Source organism: Camellia sinensis, chromosome 1, assembly GCF_055761805.1.
Source record: "Camellia sinensis isolate YWXY chromosome 1, ASM5576180v1, whole genome shotgun sequence".
Lineage (NCBI taxonomy): Eukaryota > Viridiplantae > Streptophyta > Magnoliopsida > Ericales > Theaceae > Camellia > Camellia sinensis.
Genome location: NC_138961.1, coordinates 39,099,639 through 39,108,146, shown reverse-complemented (window position 1 = coordinate 39,108,146; position 8,508 = coordinate 39,099,639). Strand labels below are relative to the sequence as shown.

General features: G+C 37.7%; 1 pseudogene; it reads right to left on the bottom strand.

Moving 5' to 3' along the window:
* Nucleotides 1-277: 277 nt before the first annotated feature.
* On the bottom strand, nucleotides 278-1,408 carry LOC114310883 (putative methyltransferase ICS2 pseudogene; annotated as a pseudogene).
* Between the last annotated feature and the right edge of the window lie 7,100 nt (nucleotides 1,409-8,508).

Here is an 8,508-nt window from a genome sequence, read left to right as displayed (position 1 = left end):
ACTTAAGGCTTGGTTTGGTTTGGTTTGGCTAATAACTATTTCATTTTAACTCAATTAAAGAATAGTTTATATATGTATGTAACGAATTTTGTGAGTAATGACGAATGATTGAAACCAATTTCGAGATATGAGAGATTTTGCACAAAAAATATATAACAAGCGAAATCAGACCTTTGTGGACGGCACCTAAGGGAATTGTCGGTTTATAGTTTGCATGTTTTACCTTTTTTACGCCTAGAAAAATTGTGTTCTAGAGGTATGTAAGAGCTTGTGAACATCAAACGAAGACATTTAATGGTAAAGAAGTGTTAAAAATTGCAGCTACTTGTGAAACCAATTGAGCAATGGCTATAGCTAATAGTTCCCAAGTAAAGTAGCTCTCCATGTTTGAAGGATGAGAAGATTGCCTACCACGAAGTATCAACACCATACAACCATTTGGAACCACCTCTTGGGATTTAACGTTGAGAAACATTGTGAAATCTTCCTGAAATTGAGATAAGTAAGCTTCTCTTACAACAGGAGGGCATGTCTTTGATATGCAAATCTTCCCCTTGTTTAATGCCAAGCCTTCTCTGCTTGTGAGTGCCTTTTATTTCACCAAAGAAACCATTGAAATGGTTAGCGTGCAAGCTTATTACGCATCAAAAGCAAATGGGTCATATGAAATAAGTAATACAACTTATACATGCAATACAATGATATTACATTAACAAAAAGAGAGTGGGATTGAACCATCATTCATTGCTTAAGAAGCACATCCTAATTAAGTTGCACATGCACCAAGTCCATCATATGAAAATTCCAGACTTTATGACATTTTCGGTAAACACTGGGAAACACATGGAGAAAGACCTTTCTACACGTGTTTATATTGCCCATTTTTTTGGGTCTACATATTTTGAATAATTTTACAATTTTTTAAAAACTTTTATATGTATCCATACAACAAATACAGATAAATACATATAGTACCGGTCATATAGTTAGAGTAAATATTGATCTTTCTCTAGTGGCATGGCATGGTCAATGAAAATTATTCATTTGTCCATCACAGTATGTGACCAACATCTAACAACTCTGCTCATATTGTGATGGGAATTAACATAGGATAATTTGATAAGTACAAGGTTAATTACTAGTTGAAACAATTGGATGTACAAACCTGGGTAAGCCAATGAACATTGTAAGAGGAATGAACTAAATGCAAGCTATTACGAGGAAAAAGCCAGCCATGGAAAGACCCCGGTACTCCCATCACATAACAAGAAACTTCCTCACATTTGTTACCAACAACCTTAGATGACAGGCCTTTGAAGAGGGTATTGAAATCGTTTCTAGGAAGATCATTCAAGTAAACCTGAAGTTCTAGTGTTTGGCAATTCAATTCCCTGCATTTCTTTTCCATCATTCTCTTGATCGTAGAAATTACTGTGAACGTGTTGGACCCGCTGCACAACCCAAGTCCGCTGCGTTAAGAGCTTCAAGAAGGTGGAAATCTTTGGAGAAGAGAGTTTCAACTACATTTTCTAGCACTGGCATTGTCATTGAGGCCACTTTTTGCTGCAAGAGAGAACAACTTTTGAGTTTGTTCCGGAAAAAGTTATATGAATTTGAGCACATATCACTAACGGCATGTTTGATTGACAGGATTAGAGTATGAGATTGAGATTATTAATCTGTGAGCCCAATAATTCTGTGTTTATTTTAAAATTTTGTTTCAGGATTATTAATCCAATGGATAAATCATCCAACAAATTTGTAGGATTATTAGTATTGGGGTAGGGGTGGAATTATATATCCTGAGTTGGGAAATAAAATAAAAAGACTCTTTTACCCTTGACTAAAAATTAAAAACACTTATTATTCTTATATAATTTTATATTTTAAAGGCTAAAAATAATTTTTAAAAATTTAAAAATATTTTTTGATATTTATTTTATCAAATTAGTTCGTATTTGAAAAAATAAAAATAAAAAACAAACCAAATATGGCCTTTGTATTTTGTATTTTTATTTTGATTTTATTTATTTATTTATATTTTTTTCGAAACCACGTTTATGAAGAAATTTTGATAAAGTAAAGATTGTAAAGAAACATTGATGGATGGTAAGATTGGAAAAGAAGATAAATATAACTGTAATCATACATTCATATGTTTTCTTATCTAATGCAAATCAAACAATACACAATTGGATAATTTATCCTACTAATCCAAATGGATAGTAAATATCATACTAATTTGATGAGATTATTAATACCTTCACTATTAGTCTTGTGAATCAAACATGGCCTAAAAGTATTAAATTGTATTGTAAATTTAAACTTGTATGATGTATGTTAATTTTAAAACAAATTTGGTTCACACATTTCATTATTTAAGTACTTTTCATGGTGTGAATGATAGAGTTGTTGCTTATCAAACTAAAGATTCGCATTTTTTTTTCTCGTAATTTATAAATATTGGAAAAAAAAAATTATTTATAAAAATGCTACACTTTTCAAACTATTTAGGAAGTTAGTGCATTTTTTTGAAATCCTATTTTCAAAATGCAATTTCAATAAAAACTCGCAAGTTAAAGATATGATTTCATTGTGATATGACCACCCCAAGCATCCACTAACATTGCATAGGGTGCGAACGTGACATGTTGAATATACGATTTCAATCTTGCAATGTCTTATTAAAATTATGTTTTTATGATGCGATTTAACATGTGATTGTAATATGCATATTGTGAAAAAATTAGCCGTGTAATTGAATTGTAAAATTACAATACATGTCTTGGAGTGTTGTTTTTCAATTTCACTCTAGACGATCTATTTTTAGTCTTTTAAGTACATATGAGTTTTAGAATTTGCTTCTAATTCTCTAATCGGGAGTTCTATCAATGTCACATATGATCCATTGTAATATCTATTTTTTTGTTTATTAAATTCATTAAAAATAGACGTAAAATCACAGACAAAAATATTCTAGAGTGACATGAATCAATTCATATCAGGGACTTGTTGTGTCATGCTATCATCAATGACTTGCTACATCATTCTATCTTAATGATATGAATATAATTTAAATGATTACAATTTTTAACTATCAACGACTAATTTTTATTGTTGGTGACTATAGTGATCCCGGTTTTCCCTTTCGTGCTTAACTGTAATCCGAATTCGGTTTCGTAAGAGTGCTGTTGTCTTATTCTCTTTCTATCCCTTTCTCTTGGTGTTCGTGCTTTGAGTTGTGTTGGGCAAGTTGGGAATAAGTTGGTTGTGTTTTAAAACGTAAAATCTTTGCCCAGTTTTTGGTCTCTCCGCTTGAGCGGCGCTTTTGACGCTCGAGCGGGACTCTGTTGTTGCTTGTCTCGAGCGGGGGTGTTGGCGCTCAAGCGGGGAAATCACCCATCCAGTATTTCGTCTGCAGTGGTAGACGCTCGAGCGGGGAGTTTGACGCTCGAGCGGACACCATGTCTGTAAAAGTTCTGGGAGCGTGCATCCGCCGCTCGAGCGGGGGATTGAACGCTCGAGCGGGGATCTGTGAGTGACGCTCGAGCGGGGATTTTGTCGCTCGAGCAGGGCGACTTTTATATAAAGCCGAGATCCGACCTTTTCGTTCACTTTTCAACATCCTTTTTCTCTCTTACTTTTCCAAAAAGCTATTTTGAGAGTTTCTGTCACTAAAACCCTAACTTCTCTCTTAGGATTGATCTAGTAGGAGTTGTTTTCTCACCTTGGGCCTTTACAAAAGTTGTGTTGATCGTCGAGGGCTATCTTTTAATCTGAAAATTTCAGGATTTGGAGCATTTCCGTTTCTTCATCTCCTTCGTTGAGTCCCATCATTCGAGGTAGGGATAACCTACTCCATTTTATGAGCTTTGTCTTTGAATTTTAGCATTTTGATAAGTTGGGGGTTGTTGGGTATTTTGAGAAAGTTTGCGCCTTTGTGTAATTTTACAAAAGTTGGGGTTTTAAATATATAAACCTATATGCATGTTAGGCATAGAGAAATGAGATTAATGTTGGGACATTGATGGAAATGGAACCTTAGGGTTGTTTTGCGAATTATGGTAATTTGCCCTAATTGGTTTAATTAATTAATGCATATAATTAATTAAAGAAAACGAGGAATTGAATTGAGAATGTTGAAATGTTGATTTATTATCCACTTGTGCATTTATTTCCTGCTTAGAAATAATTGCTTTGGGCTACCGGTGGAGGGTAGTGTTGATTGTTGTAGACAATACATGATGATTAGGCAAACTAAAACTAATCAATTGGATGTGTCATAGAGTATGACGGTTGATAGAATACATTAACTTTATGTATTGGTTGATTGTGCATATGGCCAATGTGTTTATATGCATTATGTGTAAACAGTTGATAGAATACATTAACTTCATGTATTGGTTGATTGTGCATATGGCCAATGTGTTTATATGCATTATGTGTAAACAGTTGATAGAATACATTAACTTTATATATTGATTGATTGCTTACGTGATTCTGTGTTTTTAGGCATTACTTGTGTATGGGAGGAGAAGGGGGATGTACTCCACGATTTAGAGGAAGATGTGGGATGTACCTTTAAACCGGTTAATGGTTAAGGAAATATGGGGGTTGGACCCAGGGATGCAGCTCATATGCTCCCCCATTGTAGTGAAGATACAACTCATATGCTTATCTGTTGAAGTGTTGATACAGCTCATATGCTTATCTATTGGAATGTTGATACAGCTCATATGCTTATCTGTTGTAGTATTAATATAGCTCATATGCTTATCTGTTGTAGTATTGATATAGCTCATATGCTTATCTGTTGTAGTATTGATATAGCTCATATGCTTATCTGTTGTAGTATTGATATAGCTCATATGCTTATCTGTTGTAGTAGTGATATAGCCCATATGCTTATCTATTGAAAAGTTTGTTTGAATTGATATAGCACTAAATGTATATCATGATCATTTGTGAAGTATGGAAGTAGTTTATGTGTTATTGATACAACACCAAAATGTGTATCCACCTTGAATTTCGAAAATGTTCTAGTGATGAGCTATAATCTCATCAAATGTTTTGGCCAGAGTACTGAACCTTGTTTTCAAACTCAAAATTGAATAAGAAATGGAAGGTGAATTGTAACCTAGACTTGACCGTCATGGAATTGTAATAAGATGTAAATGGAAGTGTAAGTGTTAACCATCTACCAGTTGCTAATCTCTTAGTCATTGTTCATAGTTGGTTTAGTATATTTCTACTAGGCTGTGGCTCACCCTATATGGGGACATCATTTTTAGGTACAGGTAGCATGCCACCTCTAAGGACATAGCTTGGGAGGCTAGAGGCGGACATACTTTGGCTGTCTTATTTTCCTTGAATGTATTACATATAGTTTCAAGCCAAGGGCTTAAGGTGTAATTGAGTTAGCACTCTCTTTTGTAACCAAGTGTTAACTTGGAAAGTTGTAAGCCCGTAGGGCATTTGCTTTTGTGTTGTCAACATGTAATACTGTTGTAATGAAATACCTTGATGAATAGATGAATGTGGACCTTTATGTATCAATGCATGTCCCTATATGGATGGGTTTAATGTTATTATTTTGAGGGCGTGACAACTTGGTATCAGAGCTTACCGGGTTCAAATACTTTGGGTACGTGGGAAGTGATTAGTATCACAATGGGTTTGTCTCGCTTGTTAGAGACTTAGACGTAATGTTATGTACTTATGTGATAACATGTTTAGGTGATTATTTGGGTATGGAATGTAGTTTCTTGGATGTTGATTGGATCCTTTGGTTTCTGGGAGTCCTATTGGAAAGGTACTTGATCAATGTTGTTTCTGACCGGAACTCTAGTAACGCCTCGGGACTATCATTATCCGGAAATGAAATTCGTAAGTGCCTATGTGTTTATGTGCTTACGTGGAGTGAATTACAGTTGTCCATGTATTAGGACGTGAGTGTTTAGCTTTGGCACATGTATGAGTGTGCTAACGTGTCTCTGTTACTTTTACTAGGATGCATAGGCGAGGAAGTTGCGATTTCCCTCCTTCCACTCGGGAAGAGTTGCGGAAACAGTTTGTGGAGTTACGCCAGGGTACTACACCTTTGGTGCGGTTCGAAAGATGGTTTGCTAACCTATCGAGGTTTGCTCCAGAATTGGTGGGGACGAAGGACTTGCGTTGTTTCGAGTTTGAGAGTAAGCTGCGTGACGACATCCGTGTAAGGATAGTGGGGTCTTGGCATAAAAGATATAGTGTGCTTGTTGAGGCAGCTGCCCGTGTAGAGGTTGCGGTGCTAGCAATGGGGCAGAGTGCGGAGGGAGCCATCTCGGTAACTCCCGTGACTCAGGGTGTTGGTAGGCCTTTTAAGAGGCAGAGGGGTTTAAACCCGCAACAGGGAGGTCGGGCTAGAACTACCCTTCCAGTGTCGGATTTGGGTTCGGGAGAACGTAAACAGAGGGGTGTCTTTTGTTTCAAATGTGGTCTACTGGGCCACAAGGTTTCGGGTTGCCCACAGAGGAAGGGGGCAGGGTTAGCAGTTTAACCAGTAGTTGTACCACCAAGATCATCTAATCAGCCGGGTCATATTCGACGTTTCTATACTCAGCCGAGGGCTTCTTTAGGGGTTTTGCAACCTAGCCAGGCTCAGTTTCATTCGATCGGGCAAGAACAATATCGTTTTGGGGGACTAGCAGGCCAGATTGCGAGGGCCTCAATAGAGTCGAGTTCCCAAGCCCCAGTTGGGGAAGTTTGTAGTTGTCCCAGGTGTGGACAGAGGGGGCACGTCAGTAGTTCTTGTCTGTGGCTTGTAAGCTCGTAGGTTATCTTATGTTCGGGGATGACCAACTTCGGCAGTCCAGCAAGGGACGGTAGTGGTGGTAATACCGATGGGATGGTTTTGTTTTGACTAATCCGTTTTCTAATCAGTGGATTATTGTTTTGTGATCATTGGGTTCTGTTGTGTAACCAATGTGTTTTGGGAATGCTGAAACATCTAAACTGTTTGTTTATCTATATATATATATATATATATATATATATATACATATATGCTTTGTTTGTTAATTTTCTTGGAGTGGGTGAATTGGAGCATGTTGTAGCTCTAAAGTTTTATTAATGTAATAAGCTGCTGTAAAACCATAAAATTTTTGGTATTAATGCTTTTTTTCTTTTTATTATGCGTGTGACTTGATTTGGGAAAGATGAGGGCTGAGGAGCCATGTTTTCAAAATTTGGGAGAACCACCGAGGGGTGCATGTCCTAGCCAAGGCAATATTGGAGCGAGAACCGTTTTACTTGCCGAGTGTGTGGAATTTCATGGGTATTACCCATTTAAAATTTTGTGCGTGGTATAGATTTTGGTCTACTGTCGGGTGAACTCGAGAGGATGTGAAGTGTGCGATTAATACTAGATGTAACACGTATTTAATGTGGTGTCCTACGGGGGCATAGTGCATAATTTTGTTAAGGTTGGACTTGTACCTTCGTGATAAGTAACGTTGCCGAGATTGCAGGTGTACTGATTGGCCGTTTTAAGTGAGGGGATGTTAGTCCCTATATAAGGTTGTGATTGTTGTATCGAGAGTGATGTGTTGTGGGTAGCTGGTACTATATCTCAGGCAGTAGTATAATGGGTGTTTCCTAAGTTTTCAAATTCCTTTATTTGGATCGAATGTGATAGGTTCGTACCTTAGCACTGGTCAGGTCAGAGGATGTTATCAAAAGGGTTAATTGGGTATATAGCCCGTGGTTAGAGTGTGACCCGTGGATGGAGTCACAGTGGTATGGTCTTTACGAATGAAGATGTGGGTTAATGACGAAGGAGGCGAGGACTTTTACTCCTCTGGAAAGTTAGAAGAGTGAATCTTTGAAAGCCTCGTCGGCGACTTGTAACGGTGTCGGGGTTTGGTTCATGATGGTTGCCTAGTGGTAGTTTTGACTAGTGGTTCAGCATGGAGGCCGGGCCTCTTGATGGTACTCTCGAGATGAGTGACAAGTAAGATGTAGAGTAACGAGTGGACCCTATGAGTTATTGGGGGATTCGATGTGGGAGTAAGAGGGCTTGCAAAATAAGGAGGTTTTGCCTAGTACGGTTGAATGTGTTAGATGTGATGGTTTCGAGAGTTGCTCAGTGTTGGCAAGACTATGTAAGAATGTTCGAGGGAATCTAAGATTTGTATCTCGAGTTAGTGGGAATGGTACCTATATGTTGGTTCATGTTTTGGGCCTTGCTAGTTAGTGAGTCCGTGGTGACCCCATTGGTTGTATAGGGGTAGTGTTCGTATTGTGATTGGTCATCAATTGTTGGGTGTGGGGTTGTGAGTGGATGCCGGTAGCATTCTTTGAAGGAAGAATAGTTCGTGTTCTAGAGTAATGAGTATAGCGTTGGTCAAAGTGGTCCTTCGTGTTTGGGGTTGTTGTGATTGAGGTTGACCATGTCGGTCTTCAGTCAAGGAAGTGAGCAGGCTTGCTAGATAGTCATGGTGGGGGACGGTGATTTCCTTAGACGCAGTG